At 36.3% G+C, this 17,500-nt stretch overlaps 1 long non-coding RNA gene across 1 annotated transcript; it reads left to right on the plus strand.

The window, feature by feature from the left end:
- Positions 1–2,165: 2,165 nt before the first annotated feature.
- Positions 2,166–8,937, plus strand: LOC118763970. Its single transcript, XR_004999743.1, has 3 exons — positions 2,166–2,401; positions 4,237–4,339; positions 8,898–8,937. It is a non-coding gene; the product is annotated as an uncharacterized LOC118763970 (long non-coding RNA).
- The last annotated feature ends 8,563 nt before the right edge of the window (positions 8,938–17,500 follow it).

Below are 17,500 nucleotides of genomic sequence, written 5' to 3' on the forward strand. Positions count from 1 at the left end.
TCAACCTTTAACTTAATTTCTTAGGACTTTTAACGTACCTATCGTTCTTCATCATTCCATAATTATTTTGACTAATTTTTACCTTTTGACTAAACGATTAAGCAAACTGGAGTATTGTGTCATTTATAAGTTATTTTAAGAAGCATTGCCGTTTGGCTGTGTACTAATTTTCTCAACCGAGAATCGAAACCTGACAGCTATTTTAAAATCACCGCACTATTCAATTATCTCTTGCACGCGGCAACAAGAAAGCCTGTACATAGTCATACAATCTGTTAGAAATAGTAAATATAAATCTCCCGTAAATGACAAACATCCGTCTTGAAATTGGAGGTTCACACTAAATGATATCGTCCTATATATGAAATGCCGGAGCGAAATACGAGTAGATAAAGGTTGGTTTACGTTATTCTACTTAGTCAATCAGTCAATGCAGATCTGCGGTTTTTATAGTTGTTTTTTCTTCTTTATGGTGGGCGGGGCATTCGATAAAAAGCTTTGAATGAATGAAGTTGAGCCACCATCTCTTCGTATTGAAAGGTCAGAGCTCTGTTACACTGGATATGTGATCAGAATACTGCAGGAGATGGATGGATGGACAAAGTCTGAATGAGAGAACTAGAGTATGGAATTAAAAGTTAAGACGAAATAAAGAAGACATAACTAGGATTAATGACAAAGAATATGAAAGGATAAAAGAAGATTGAGAGAAATAAGGCATGGGATATGACAGAACTGAAGAAAAGAGTTGACGGTGGCATATGGAATGTAGGAAATAATGCATTGATGAATGAACAAGACAAAGACAAGAAGAAAGGTGCAAGTCAAAGGCAAGAATATGTTAACATTTTTGTTTTAAATTAATAACAGGAAGAGTAACAGAAATATCCGTACAAAAGGGAATGATATCTTAAAATATATAGTGAATGACGATTTAATGAAAGAAAAACAGGGGATTACCTAGCAAATAAGTGAAAGAGAGCGAAGGAAATGCAAGGCATAAATATAAGTAAATTCTTTTCTACTCTAGGTACAAGGCCCGAAATTTTGGGGGATGTAGGGGGAGCAGTCGATAAGATCGACCCAGTACGTAACTGGTACTTAATTTATCGACCTCGAAAGGATGAAAGGCAAAGTCGACCTCGACGAATTTTGTACTCCGAACGTAAAGACTGACGAAACACTGCTAAGCATTTCGCCTGGGTTGCTAACGATTCTGCCAGCTCGCCGCCTTAAGATAAATTAAAGTAAATTGAGTAAAAAAAAAAAGAGGGAATGAATACAACGAATGACAAATGAATATTATATTACCTCGCCAATCCGGTTCGTTGTTGCAAACAGTACAGCATACGCACTGACTCACTTATCCCGATTAAATATTTAAAAAAAGGAGAAATAATTTACGCAGACTCTGTCATGTAGAAAACCTCGCAGAGACACTTGCAGAATGTCATGCATACTCACGCTCATGCTCATAGTAAACTTAATATATAGAGAAATAAAGAAAGGGATAAAAGAAACGAAAAAGAAATTGAGAGAAGAGAGAAAATATGAGAAATATCTGAACCACGAGACATCTTGACCAAAATACCTTGACGATGATATTTCAACTGAACCATCTGTGAACTAAAGCTGAATACAAGTACAACGTGGTGCAGGCGAGATTAAATTGCCGTAGGATATTTCTGTTTTTTTTTTTTTTTATTTAAATGTATTTCTGAATTTTTTTTATTGCACATACAGTCGTACCATACAAATTTACATGAATATATACACGCCGTCTAATACATGTATAATATGTATATAAGAGATGTTTTGACAAGGCCAGAACTTTGCACGAGGAAATCCGGAGACAAGAAAATCTTGACGTGGCTGTGTGATAAGAAGCTTCCTTCCTAACCATATGGGTCCGGGTTCAGTCCCTCTGTATGGCACATTGGGCAATTGGGGAATTGTCTGTCTTCTATTATAGCCCCGGGCCGACCAAAGCCTTGTGAGTGGATTTGGTGGACGGAAACTGAAAGAAGCCGGTCGTGTGTGTATGTGTATATATATATATATATATATATATATAGTTAACTGCCGATTATGCGGTAACGTTAAGACCTGCAGTGTGCCGGTTGAGTGATTTTGCGGGATTATGAATTATTGATTGTTTCTTTGGTTCATTGTTAGCAAAGAAACGGAGTAACTGGCTTTTGTTTGTATTTTTTTATGTCGTAAGCTGTCGAAGATCCAGCGCTGTATGATACACACACTCTTTTCACAGACGCACCGCTGTCAAGTTTTTTCAACAGCTCAAATTTTTCTTTCATAGACAACGTACGATGTTTACGTTTTACACCACGAGAAGCACTTCATTTATGCATTGGAACCATGGCTGGAGCTAAAAGAGAAAAAGGTATAATAATAAATTTAAAAAAAAACTGGAAAATCCGGTTTTTGTTTACAAATTATGCGAGTTTGTTTATGTCACAGGTAGCACCAACACATCGCAGCGGCTGGTTGGTGCGTCGACCCAGGGAAATTTGAAATTATTTAAACTGCCTAAATTAGTGCTAGATTGCTGATTTTTCCGGATTACAGATTACCGCATTAGTGGCAGTCTACTATGTATATATATATCTATATATATATATATATATATATATATATATATATATATATATATATATATATATATACAAGATAACAAACAGAGGAAACATTCATTCAAAGGAACGTGTAAAACATCCAATTCACTAGTGCGTCGGTTGAATGCCACATAAATATGGATATAATGCAAATTCCAAACAATAAGTTAAATAGAGAGATACAAGTGGCAATCGAATAATTATAAAATAACATAATATTCAATGAATATACTATAATATAACATAAATAATCATTTAAAACACCAAAAAGCCAACAAAGTGTTTTGACTTCTATACATTCTTTGATATATAAGCAATTGAATTCCCTTATATATAAGTCTCATCAGGGCAATTGGTGCGTAGATTGACGAAATTCCGTGTGAAAGAATTGCTGGATTCACACGGAATTTCGTCCGTCTACACACCGATTGCTATGATGAAGCTTATATATAAACAATTGAATTGTTTATATATCAAAAAATGTATATAAGTCGAAACACATTGTTGGCTTTATGGATTTTTAAAAAATTATTGTTTATGTTATATTATATTCATATTATATTATGTTATATCATATTATAAATAAATTATTGGATTATCATTTGTAACTCTATTTAATTCATTGCATATATATATATATATATATATTATATATTATATATGTATGTATCTATGTATTATGTATGTATGCACTGTATATAAATCTATGTGCGGGTATCTTAGAGTCTATGTTTGTCCCCCTCCTCCCGCAACCGCTTGACAACCAATAGTTGGTGTGTTTATATTCCTGTGACTTAGCGGCTCGACAAATGAGTCCGATAGAATATGTACCAGGCTTAAGAAAAATAGTACAGGAGTCGATTCATATGACTAAAAGTTCTTCAAGGCAATGCCCCAATATGGCTGCAGTCTAACGACGAAAACAAGTAAAAGATAAAAGATACAAATATAAGAAGTTCTTCCTATCTGGAAGACATAGTCACTCACAATACAAAAAGGAAATCGTTAAAATTTCTACCCAAGCGCTTGGCATTGATATTCATGTCATTGGCCTCAGTAAAATGCAAGCATAAACCATAATGATATTGGCCAGGAGAAAGGATATGTACAGTCAACATCATCATAATATTACAGAATTATGGAAAAAGAAATGGTTTTTAGCAAACATTTACGCCAGTTGGACTCTAAACTTACGTTTAAACATCTGAATCACTTTGCATCTGTAAATAATTGTCTCAGCACCAAAATTTGCGAAGCCATGCTTTCAAACCAGGAATCACTCTGCAAATTAAGAAATTAGAAATTATGTTTTCAAAGCATTTAAAGGTCTGTAAAAATATGTAAAATATTCCAGAAGTTCAGTATGTTCACATACCCATATGTGTATGTATGTATGGATAGATAGATAGATAGATAGATAGATAGATAGATAGATAGATAGATAGATAGATAGATAGATAGATAGATAGATAGATAGATAGATAGATAGATAGATAGATAGATAGATAGATAGATAGATAGATAGATAGATAGATAGATAGATATCTGTGTATATATATGTATGTATAAACATATTCAATGCTTTATTTTCCTCTTTCTACAGGGATATATCCTGATCCTTGGAATCCCGCTAAAGAGTATCCCTTGTCAAGAAGGACAGCCTTTCTGACCTTGCTAAGAACCTCACTCACTTCAACATCTTACAGGTTTTTATCAAACATTTCTGTGACATTTTGATTCTCACTCTACATAATAACGTCCAGTATGGCTTTCTTGAAACCAGATCTGCCGGATAAATTATCCCCTAAGTCACTCACTGATGGTCCTTTGTTCTCGATACAATTTGGCGTGAGCAGCAATTGGCATTAGTAAATCATTCGACAGTATCTGGCACGAGACTCTCGTAGCATAGTTCCTGGAAATGGACCATATCGGTTTATATCGGCAGTGCGATCATTAGTTTCCAACCCGTTGAATACATGATTGTGACATGCAATGAAATGTTCTCCCTCCCTGTCTCTCTCTTTCTCTCTTTTTTTCTCTCCCTCCCTCCCTCTTTCTCTCTCTCTCTCTCTCACACACACCCACTCTCTCTCAGCTGTAACAACCTTTTCCGCACTAAACTCTAAGCGCGGTCTCTATTATAAAATAGGAAGGCGGCGAGCTGGCAGAATCCTTAGCACGTCGGGTGAAATGCTTAGCAGTATTTCGTCTGCCGCTACGTTCTGAGTTCAATCTGCACCGAGGTCGACTTTGCCTTTCATCCTTTCGATGTCCATTAAATAAGTACCAGTTACTCACTGGGGTTGATATAATCGACTTAATCCGTTTGTCTGTCCTTGTTTGTCCTCTCTGTGTTTAGCCCCTTGTGGGTAGAAAAGAAATAGGTATTTCGTCTGTCTTTTTCCTATGAGGTCGACTTTGCCTTTCATCCTTTCGGAGTCGATAAATTAAGTACCAGTTGCGTACTAGGGTCGATCTAATCAACTGCTTCCCTCCCCTCCCCTAAAATTGCGGGCCTTGTGCCTAGAGTAGAAAGTCTACTATGACATAGGTTTGTTCTTTTAACGAATCATGAGTAACAATGTGATACCTCAGGCCTGATAAAGACAGACACGTCCTGTTGCATATTGGTCATTATATGCATATTTCCATATATTACACTTACATATGCACACACACGTAAATATGTGTGAGCACGTGAAAATACGTTTACGTCTACCGGTGTCATGTTAACCGGTGTAAACTATTGCCATGTCATTTAATGTCAAAAAAAAATTATTGCGCTCCAGAAAAAGAGAGAGAACAACAGAAACAGAAAGGGAGAGAGATGGGGTTAAAAGAAAAAAAAGAGACCAAGACAAAGAGACAAAGAGAAAAACGTTGACAAAGATGAAAACTGTAGAGTAAGATGAAAGTGTCAGAATGACTGAATGAAAGAAACCAAAGTTACTGCTGCACTGATCTGTGCATCACCAGTGTTATTATCTTTACTAAAACAACACGCACGCGACCACAAAAGCACACGTATACACGCCTAGACGCACATACCCACCACACAAACACACACATATATATATATTTATATACACACACGCACGAGCACATATTTGCACGGACACGTACATAAAGAATATCTGAGATGAAACAACATTGATCAACCAGGAAATACAAAGAGACGGAGCAAAATGAAAGCAAACGCAAAGTGTGAGATTGATGGGTGTGTGTGTGTGGGTGTGGGGTGTGTGAGTCTGTGTGTGTGTGAGTGTCTGTGTGTGTTGTGTGTGTGTGTGTAAGAATGAGGAAGTGGGAGAGAGAGAGAGAGAGAGAGACTTAAAGACTTCCAAATAGACAATCTATAGAAGCATTTCTGTTATCGATAAACCTCAACATCTTCTCTGCTGACAGATTTTCTTTTACCACCTGACATTTCACGGTTCATTTCAGTTATCTTTAATCAATGATTGTAGTGACTTTATTCGTATGTATATATATATATATATACATATACATATAAACATATATAAGCAGGCATACACATACACACACGCGCATATCTATATATTCTTTCATTCTTTTACTTGTTGCAATCATTTGACTGCGGCCATGCTGGAGCACCGCATTTAGTCCTAACAAATCGATCCCGGGACTTATTTTTTGTAAGCTTAGTACTTATTTTATCAGTTTTTCTTGCCGAACTACTAAGTAACGGGGACGTAAGCACACCAGCATCGGTTGCTATGCGATGGGGCCAAACACAAGCACATACATATAAATATTTACATATATATATGTATATATATATATATATATATATATATATATATATATATATATATATATATATATATATATTATATATATATATATATATATATAAATAAATGAAAGAATGGAGTCGAACGAATATTTTAGCATAATTCCTTTACTCTCAACACATGTTTCGAAGACTGCATACTCTTAATTCTGAAGGAATAAAAGGTGCATTATGCCGCCTTCTCCTCAGGAAAGACAAGGAACCTCTATCAGTCTCAAGCCGAACAAAAACTTTTTGATGACTGCCTACATTGTGTCCACAGTGATAATGATTGTTTTGTTTTTTTTTAAATAAACCGTTATAAGCAATGACGTCAAAATTGGTATGCAGTCTTCGAAACATGTGTCGAGAGTAAAGGAATTTTGTTAAAATATTCGTTCGACTCCATTCTTTCATTTATTCATATTAATAAAAACACACAAATTTACACACGAGAACACGGTGTTTCTACCCTTGATATGTAGCTTCAACCGTGTTTTCTGACGTGAATTTGCTACCCAGGTATCGGTTAACCGAATTTTCCATATTAGGATAATTCATTCACCTACTTATATATATATATATATATATTTAAAAATTGAGGGAGATAAAGTAATATTAATTTTAATATCAAGGGCTGGCCTACCTAGCAGGCCAGCCCTGCCAATATACATATATATATATATATATATATACATATATACACGACAGGCTTCTTTCGGTTTCCGATCTACTAACAAGTCTTTGGTCGTTCCGAGGCCATAGCAGTAGACACTTGCGTAAAGTGCCACGCGGTGTCACTGAACCCGGAATCATGTGGTTAGGAAGCAAGCTTCTTACCTCATAGCCACGCCAGCACCTATAAGATATATATATTAATATATATATATATATATAATATATATATATATAATATATATATATATATATGTATATGAATATACATATATGCGAGCAGATTTTTTCAGGTTCAGTCTACCAGTTCACCTTACATGGCTTTGGTCTGTCCGAGGCACCTGCCCACAGTGCGACGCAGTGAGACTGAACCCGGAACCCAGTGGTTTGAAAGCAAACACCTACACCCACCAATAACCATATATATGTAATTACTTATACATCTACACACGCGCACACACACACACATATGGCTGTATGGTTTATATGAAAGACATGACAGCCTTCCTCAGTCCATTAGTCCGTTTATGTGTCAATAATTTTTCGTTGGAATGTAGTAGGCAAAATGCCTACCTTTCAAATAAGATGCTACATCATAGACTTAACTTTCAAATCTATGCAAATGATATACTGTATATGCCAATATGAGAAAGATGAATGCTTAGCAACAACCCCCTCCAAGGAACCTTATATATGAATGTGAGTAGTAGTAGTAGTAGTAGTAGTAGTAGTAGTAGTAGTAGTAGTAGTTGTTGTAGTAGTAGTAGCCGACACATCACAGCAATACATTCGTAATTCATTTTTACCCGATCTTTAATGCCTGACATTGCACAAGATCTCAAAAAGTGGTCGTTGCTAGAGCATTATATCTATGTAATTTAAACAAACGAAGGGTACCAATGTGTGTGTGTGTGTGTGTGTATTTTGTTTTAGGATTTGGTTTGCAAGATTCTTATGGGAGTTCGTGTGTTGAAGCATATTCTGTTGTGTCTGGCAAGAGTCATTCTCTTTTAATGCCTTATATTTTAATACACTCACCGGTAAAATTTCCATTCATGTACATTTTTTTCTAAAATTTCGTTGCATCTTCCAACCTTTTCATTTGTTGTTAACTCTGTCCGCAGCCTGAATAATGGACAGGGAGCCAATAACTACTGTAAAGGTTACAAGATGCAACGAAAATTTTAGAAAAATAAATGAGTAAATAAGTGAAAATTTTACCGGTGAGTATGTTACATTATATATTTCTTTACTACCCACAAGGGGTTAAACACAGAGGGGACAAACAAAGACAAAGGGATTAAGTCGATTCAATCGACCCCAGTGCGTAACTGGTACTTAATTTATCGACCCCGAAAGGATGAAAGGCAAAGTCGACCTCGACGGAATTTGAACTCGGAACGTAACGACAGACGAAATACGGCTACGCATTTCGCCCGGCGTGCTAACGATTCTGCCAGCTCGTCGCCTTATAAGGCACTAAAAAAGGATGACTCTCCTGTCGATTAGAAGTTATGACAGCCTCAAGAAGGTATGGTGTCATTCAAGGAAATAATGGTTCAATACCTAATATTTTGGGAGAATTAATTTCCTTGAAATAATAGGTATATATATAAAAGCATATAGTTTATATTCATATAAAAGAAAATAAAGAAAAAGAAGAAAAAGAAAATGGAGATTGGGAAGTTAATAATTGTTTATTTACAACAAATCAATCACCATCCCTTACAGCTGTTTCAATTAATACTCAGTGAATTAATTAAATAATCTATTTTTATTCTTTTCTACTCTAGGCATAAAGCCCGATATTTTTGGTGAGGGAGCAGTCGCTTAGATTGACCCCAATACGCAACTGGAACTTAATTTATCGACACCGGAGGTTGAAAGGCAAAGTTGGCAGTATTTGAACTCAGAACGTAAAGACAGACGAACTACCTATTTCTTTACTACCCACAAGCGGCCAAACACAGAGGGAACAAACAAGGACAGACACACGGATTAAGTCGATTCTATCGACCCCAGTGCATAAATGGTACTTATTTAATCGACCCCGAAAGGATGAAAGGCAAAGTCGACTTCAGCGGAATTTGAACTCAGAACGTAACGGCAGACGAAATACCGCTAAACATTTCGCCCGGCATGCTAACGTTTCTGCCAGGTGGCCGCCTTGAATTAACTATTAAATTCATATGCTCTGGGCATAATATCTTGGAGGTAAAAAATATACCCTTGGATGTTTTAAATATGTTTATGGATAGCAGACTGATTATAGCATACTGATTCAGTCTACTATATGGTTCCAGGTTCAGTCCAACTGCGTGGCAACTTGGGCAAGTGTCTTCTACTACAGCCTCGGGTCCGACCAAGGCCCAGTATGTGTGTGTGTGTGGGGGGTGTATTTATGTGTGTGTGTCTTTGTGTCTGTGTTTGTCCTCCGCCCGCCATCACTTGGCAACTGATATTGGTGTATTTATATCCGCGTAAGTTAACGATTCTGCAAAAGAGAACGAGAGAATAAGTACCAAGCTTACAAAGAATAAGTCCTAGGTTCAATTTCTTCGATTAAAATCCTTTATACAAAGTATATATATAGGGTGCAGAATTCACGAAAAATACAAAAGACGAAGACAGGTAGTGTAGAAAACAAACAGATGTATTAGTATAATGCTCGAGAATTGAAAACGTCTTTAACGTTTCGAGCCCATACTCTTCCACAGAAAGGAACACAGAAAGAAACAAGGAGAGAAACAAAGAGAGAAAAAAAGGAGAGAAAAACATGTGTGCAGTGGCTATCTATCTATCATGGCGAATGATATATGCGTGTGTGTGTGTGTTTGTGTTTGCGTGTGTGTGTATGTATGTATATATTTCATTCCAAGTTACCTCGTATTAATTTTCCTACATCTATAAGTTGTCACATATTTGTACTTGTTATCTTGATGTTCTTCTGAAATAAACAAATCAATGAAAACGCAACCGGATTTTTTTCTCCTTTTTTTTTTTTACAAAATAATGGGAAAAAAGTTTCATTCACTGACCAAATAGTTATTGATTTTACTCAAGATAGATTTAAGCACTCGCTGCTTGACTGATTATTAATATTATTATTATTTACTTACAACTCGACATCTACTGACTGGGTCATTAGTGTGGAAATAGAATCCCTTTAAGCTGTGCAAATTAAAGAATTAGAAAGCAACAACCCAACATTGTATGTTAACAAATCACTATAATGTGATTGTAATAACAGTCAATGAGGGATCCTTGCTGCCTTGCGTTCGTACGGCTCAAAATAGCAGCCTAATATTCTTCAAATTGCACCATACTCTTTTAGAAATAATAAAGATATATTAGTTAACACCTAGTCTGAAACATCGTCGTCATCGTTGTTGTTGTGGTTGTTGTTGCTGCTGCTGTTCTCCTTGTTGTTGTTGCTGTTGGTGAGGAGGAGGAGGAATGAAAATAAAATCATTTTATTATTTCCATTCAGAAATAAAATTAGTTTTATAACGTAGTGAACTCGAAGTGTCCAGAGGAAAACCACAGTCCCAATATTGGAACTGCAATATATGTATGTATATATATATATATATGATGTAGGATAAAATCTTTTTCCGGGAAAAACATTTTATCAATGGCCAACATATCAAAAAATACCTTTAAATGTTAAATTTATAAATAATTTACAATATAAGGGCAAAAGGAAAAGTCTAATGCCAAATATGCCGAAAAAAAGACAGAAATTGTCACTTAACCATTATAATTTATGCGTCTCGAAACAAACAGATATATATTTCTAAAAAATTCGTTATTACCGTATTGGACCAATTCGGCTATTTGGCATTAGAATTTTTCTTTTGCCCTTATATTGTAAATTATATATATATATATATATATATATATATATATATATATATATATATATATATAATATATATATATATATATATACATATATATATATAGTTAATCCAAACAAGAAAACAAAAAAAAACACAACGCGAGGATGTGGAACAAATATAGTATTATTGGACGCTCAGGAAAGAAGGAAAGAAGGAGGGTTAAACGTTTCGAGCGGAGCTCTTCGTCGGAAAGATAGGAGAAGGAAAGATCCAGAGAAGGGAAGACAGAGGAAAAAAAATCGCCAACGGTACACACGAGGTCACATTTTGATATATATATATATATATATAGTGGTACCAATATAATAAGAATTGCAATAAGCCTCAACTCATATGATATTAGATCTATGTCCTTTATCTCCTTGATAATACTGAATATTTCATACCAGCCTCTCAATATGTGCATTATGAGGTTTTCAAACTTTGAATAGCCTTTCGCACTGCAGTATTTCTCATGAGACTGTTCAGCAACTGATAATAATTACACTTGGGTATTGTTGATTTTGACAGCAAAGCTCTAAGTCGAAAACGTCTATCTATTGGTATGAGTTCATTCGTGTCTTTCGGTGCACTCAGCGACTTCAGTAGTCTCGATGACATGCGACATAAGATTCCTAGACATTTGATTTATGCCATGGCATAACCGTGCTTATCTAATTTATGCAAGAGCATGAGTAGGAAAGTAGGGATCGTGTTTTTAAATTGAAATCTGTGTAGTATCAGACCTCAAGATTTCATTAAATTTTATAATTCCGCATGACAGAAAATTCTTCCCACGGGGCCCACAATAATCGCCTTCAATTTGTAGATAAGGATAGAAGTGGATGCAACAGATATCAATGATGCTAGTTTCTAAACATTTTTGTGGGGGACTCAGACTCAGGATTTAGCCAATGATGTATCCAATTAAGAACACCTTAATTTTCAATTCATTTGCTGCCGTCTTATCCACTGCGCTAATAATAGATATCCTTCCATCTCCAGCTCATACTAAATTCGTGGCAGTTAATCTCTAAAAAGACTGAACATAATGATGACTCACCGCGTGACATACGCTCTTAATGTGTGATGAAACCGCTTTTAAACTGTTGAATCTGGTGCTTGAAATACTTGTCGGGAAGGTCGCCACACAACAAAATCCGATTGGATCTTTTATAGCGTTTTAACTGCATGATCAAAAAAACTCTCAAGCCCTTTACTGTTTGAGATGCAGATGCTTCTGGTTATGTTGCATCCCACTGGGCATCGCTCTCCAGCAATCGTTGTTTACACATTTTTCTTTATACGTTTAATACAAATTTCGACTTTGACTTTTCGGTAATCTTTAAATGAACTTGAACCTTCAATTTAATAGAAAAATCGTAGCAAGAAGCATTCATGCTGAGAAGTGTGCATATTGTAATCACTTCCAATGACACTTTTAATTTTTACATTAGGTTGATATTCAAGAATAGCATCTTACATTCTTCGTCTACATTTTTCGTTAGTTCATATATAGTATAGGACGAAAACGGATGGCACAACATTTTTGCAAAAGGATAATACTGGCACAGCTTAAAACTAGAGTACGGTTTGATCATATTCTTTGTGGCGTGCAAATCGTTCACTGCGAAGGTACCTTCAAGAATAAGAAAATCAACAAAGCACCAGGGGTCCTCATTGCTGATATTGTATTGCCCTTGTTCGGTCTTGTTGGGATTAAATATCTTGATCCTGGTTGTTTTGTTGCAAGGAAAAACATTGCATATGATTCTTTGATAGTATATTTACAACATACTGACTTCATTGAATTGCGGAACTTAAAACTGGTGAGTACATTAAATGTCTCGATTAGGTGCAGTGAATGAGGAAACATTCATCTATTAATGTCATAGTGCCTTACCAATGCTTGGAAGTCCCCATCCATTGGTGCTCTTTGATTTATGAAAGAGTAGCACACATCGCCTGCTTTGGGACTTCATAACAAATGGCTTTGTAACTTGTTCGGTGCAATTATTGTTTTCGATGCAAGTTGAATGTTCACATAGATTTTAATAATACTGATGAGCTCTTCGTCTTTGCATGGACGCCGAAGCTTTGAGGGAATGATGGAGTTAGTTCACTGTAGTAAATATTATTTTAAAACAAATCAATACGTCTGCAAGTGTCAATTCTTTATTTACCGTTTTGATGAAAACATCATTTGTTTCACTAGAACATCTGAGATTCAATATGGGTAGGCTTCAGGTTATGCATATTAGCGAGTTGTAGGACTTTGTTTGACGTCTCGCTAAGAGATGTCCATCATAGCTCGTACTGGATCCAACTAGCAGCTAATCCGCTTCTTAAAGCGTTGAAGATATAATTGGTATGTCTTGGAAGAATTGAATAGAGAAGGTGGCACTACGGCTCGGTACGAACAGCATCTTGTTGGAAGTTTCGTGTTTTTATCACAATCGATCTTTCACGTTCCGTTATGTGACCTCATTAAGCTTTGTGCAGCGAAACCATCTCTGTCAGATTTAGAAGCAGATTCGTTATCATGCCTGTCGGAAGTTCATGTAGATTCATACAAGGCTTCACTCTGTTTTGATATATATTGGTTTCAATTTTTGGGACAAGACAAGCAATTACGGAAGAGGGTTAAGTAGATTTCATCGACCCCACGCCCCACCAGTGGTCAACAAGTGCTTATTTTATCGATGGAAAGGATGAAAAAGAGAAGTCTACCTCGGAAGTATTTGACTTCAGAACGTAAAGACAGACGAAAGTCCGCTAAGCAGTTTATCCGGAGTGCTATTTTGCCAGCTCACCGCCCTAGTTTACTTGGATATATATTAATAGCTTAAATAGGCAGCAAGCTGCTAGAAATATTAGGACGTTCAAAGAAATGCGTTGCACCATTCTGAGTTCAAATTCTGCCGATGTCGACTTTGCAGTTCCTCCTTCGGGGTCAATGAAATAAGTACCAGTTGTGCACAGTGATCGATGTAATTGATTTTCCCTCTCCCCTTAAAACTGCTGGCCTTGTGTCACTATTAGAAAGGATATTCATAGACTAAATGCTATCGCCATACATATAAATTCAAGCGTACTTTCATCACTCATTCCCTGGAAGGGAGTGAGCCAAAAGCGGTTAGATATTCCAGAATAGATACACCACGACATTTCCAAGCGGATCTTGGCCTCGATAGGTTTACAACTCACCGTCAATATTTGTGCGGATATACACACCACGGACGTCCACTTGAGGTGCTTTCTTTTTCCTTCATTACGAGCGCCAGTCCTGAGAATCTACTATCCATGTTATCCCAATTTAGTTGAGTGTATGTTCTTGTTTTTAGCTCCTCTTTTATCCAAATGTCATCAGATGAAGCAGGCATCGCAATCCCTAAGTATGGAGGCCTGGACATTTGAGCAGTGTCTTCGATCGCAGCCATTCGGGCGCATGATTTCCGGTTTGCGGCTTCCAGCTTTATCGAGGTTACCACCTTCGCCATTTATATATAGGCTATGGGCGTTTCGATTTCAGAGATTAAATCATCGCTAGTTGTTACATAGCTGGCGACAAAGTTTGTTTCGAACAACATTAATTCGTCTTGTTTCTAGTGCCGTCACGGAGTACGTACATGTGCTAGAGACAACCCAATAGGTTATATTCCTCCATTAATATTTTGCAGGCATCACCACCAATACCGCGATTACTATCAACACAAAGCACCACCGTCACAACCACCACTACAGCAACAACAACAAGCACATTCACCATCATTGCTATTTCTTGATTGCTTGAGTTTCATGTCAGCAGAGGTAAGTATTAGAATCTCGTGTTATGTATGCGTGAGGTTTTATATATCAATACACATGCACTCACAAATATGTGTCTGTGTGTATCTATGTATGTATGTATGTATACACATATATGTATGTACCTGCTAGTAAGTTTGTTTATATGTGTATGCTTGTGTGTGGGATGTGAGTGTGTGTGTGTGTGTTTGTGCTTGTGTGTGTTCGAGTGTGTGTGTGTGTGTGTATCCAAAATATACTCTAATGGAACCTGAACCTTCTCGGATTCTCAACCACTGCCACCACCACCATCCTCCTCCTCGTCCTTCTCATGATCACCAACAACAACAACAATACCTTGCTCTGACTGCAAGAATGATTGGCACATGCGCTGATGGTTAATGCCACAACTTCCACGTTGTTAGAGCGTAAGTGAAGTGGCAAATTAATTAGACAGCTGGACGTGTACAACTCGTGAGAAATGTGTGGTGACGTCTATACGTACAGGAAGGTTAAGTGTTGTGACCTAATCGGCTTGCTCTACCCGAATAATTAACCTAATTTGACCCCCTGTACACTTACATAGTCCTCGCAATATGTACGTGTACATATTCACAAACCACATACATATATACAGGCACACATATCCAAAGAAACACTCACAGACATATATCTAGTGATATATATATATATATATATATATATATATATATATGTGTGTGTGTGTGTGTGTGTGTGTGTGTGTATCTAGTGATATATATATATGTGTGTATATACAGAGAGAGAGAGAGGGGGGATTACAGTTGTTCCATCTCTTATATACACAGGCAAAATACACACAAGCACACACATATATATACACGAACATACAATCACAAACACGTACACACACATACACACGCAAACACACATATACATATACACACAGAGTACCCAAACACATAAATATATGCGTATGTGCGCGGGTGTGAGAGATAGAGAATATGTGTGTATGAGAGATAGAGAATATGTGTGTGTGTGTGTGTGTGTGTGTGTGTGTGTGGTGTGTGTGTGTGTGTGTGTGTGTGTGCGCGCGCGCGTTTGTGTATGTATTATTTGCAATGAGCGGAAGGAAAATTATGTAGCATGGGAAGGAGGAGATAAATATCTTTTTCTTCATTCGGTCATCCGAAACCAAACTGACTTAATGTTCTTAGGCAATCAAATTAACACCAGGGTTCGAATTAAGGGAGATTTAGTAGCTATTTCTAGAACGACTGTTGAATTCACCAGACTATGCTATAGATAGCAAATAGTTTCATTATATAATCAGGCAAAATAAACATATTCGACACATTTCACTCTTTACAAATACTAGAATTACCATATATGGGATGCATAGATGAAGTGACGACTAAAAAAATGCAATTTCGAAAAATACAATAAAATAAAGTAAATGCAATAAAATCAAAAATAAAATCAAAAAATATTTTATAACCCTGCACGCTTATGCGAAAATAGGGTATTGTAATCGTTCGTCTTTGTTTGTCTGTGTGTTTGCAAAGTTACTGGAAAACGGCTGAAGGGATTTCCACCAAATTTAGCAGAAATACTCATTGGGTGAGTGGCTCGAACTCATTAAATTTTGGTATGGTAAATCAAAATGAATTTTTACTTTGTTACACATGCATAAACGATAAGGGGGGGAAATCACTCTTGATGTCAAATTGTTGAAATATGAATTCGTCTTAGATTATTGAATTATATTTCATTTTATCCTTGTGTGAGCGCAGGGTATGCATCTCCTCTCCGATGCCTGTTTTTTTTTATTTTGTTTTTTTCATTTTTCATGTTTTCACGTTTATGATGGACCGAAACTCCGAGTATTTAGTTTCTAAGTTTTTACATACATGCGTAAAGAATCTTTCGTCTTGAAATTTATTTATGAATATTTAGCAATGACAAAAAGACATGCGCTTATCGATATATAAAAAGTTAGTATAAAGCGTCTACACCAGCGGTTCTCAGCCGGTTGCAAATGACTCAACGATCCAAATAACAATTTGTTGCTATGATTTGTGTGCAATAATTCTACATAATTCAATAATTGTGTTATAATTCTACAGTACATAAGATATTGTAACAGTTTTATATGCAGGGTGATTGATAAGTTATCCCCTATTTTAAAATACTTATAAATTACTTATTAATTGTGGCTTAGTGGTTAAGGTATTCGGCTCACGATCGCATAGTTGTGAGTTCAATTCCTGGCGACAGGTTGTATCCTTGAGCAAGACACATTATTTCACGTTGCAATCCAGTCAGCTGGTAAAAATGAGAAGTACCTGTATTTCAAAGGGCCAACCTTTTCACACTCTGTGTCACGCTGAATCTCCCTGAGACCTACATTAAGGGTACACGTGTCCACGGAGTGCTCAGGCACATGCCCATTAATATCACGAGCAAGCTGTTCTGTTGATCGGATCAACTGGAACCCTCGTCGTCGTAACCGACGGAGGACTAGTTGAATTGTATTTTTTTTTAAACTGGATATGAGAGGAAAACTTTTAGCATCTGGTTTTATTTATACTTCAGAAAGAAAAAACACAAAAAGAAATTGAGAAAAAATGTATAATTAATAAATAATTTACACGTATTTTAAAATAGGAAGTTACTTTTCAATCACCCTGTACAATTCCTAATAATATCTTATAAAAATATTAAAATATCTTCTTTAAATATCGAATTGT

The sequence above is a fragment of the Octopus sinensis genome, linkage group LG6 (assembly GCF_006345805.1).
Source record: "Octopus sinensis linkage group LG6, ASM634580v1, whole genome shotgun sequence".
In the NCBI taxonomy this organism is placed as follows: Eukaryota; Metazoa; Mollusca; class Cephalopoda; order Octopoda; family Octopodidae; genus Octopus; species Octopus sinensis.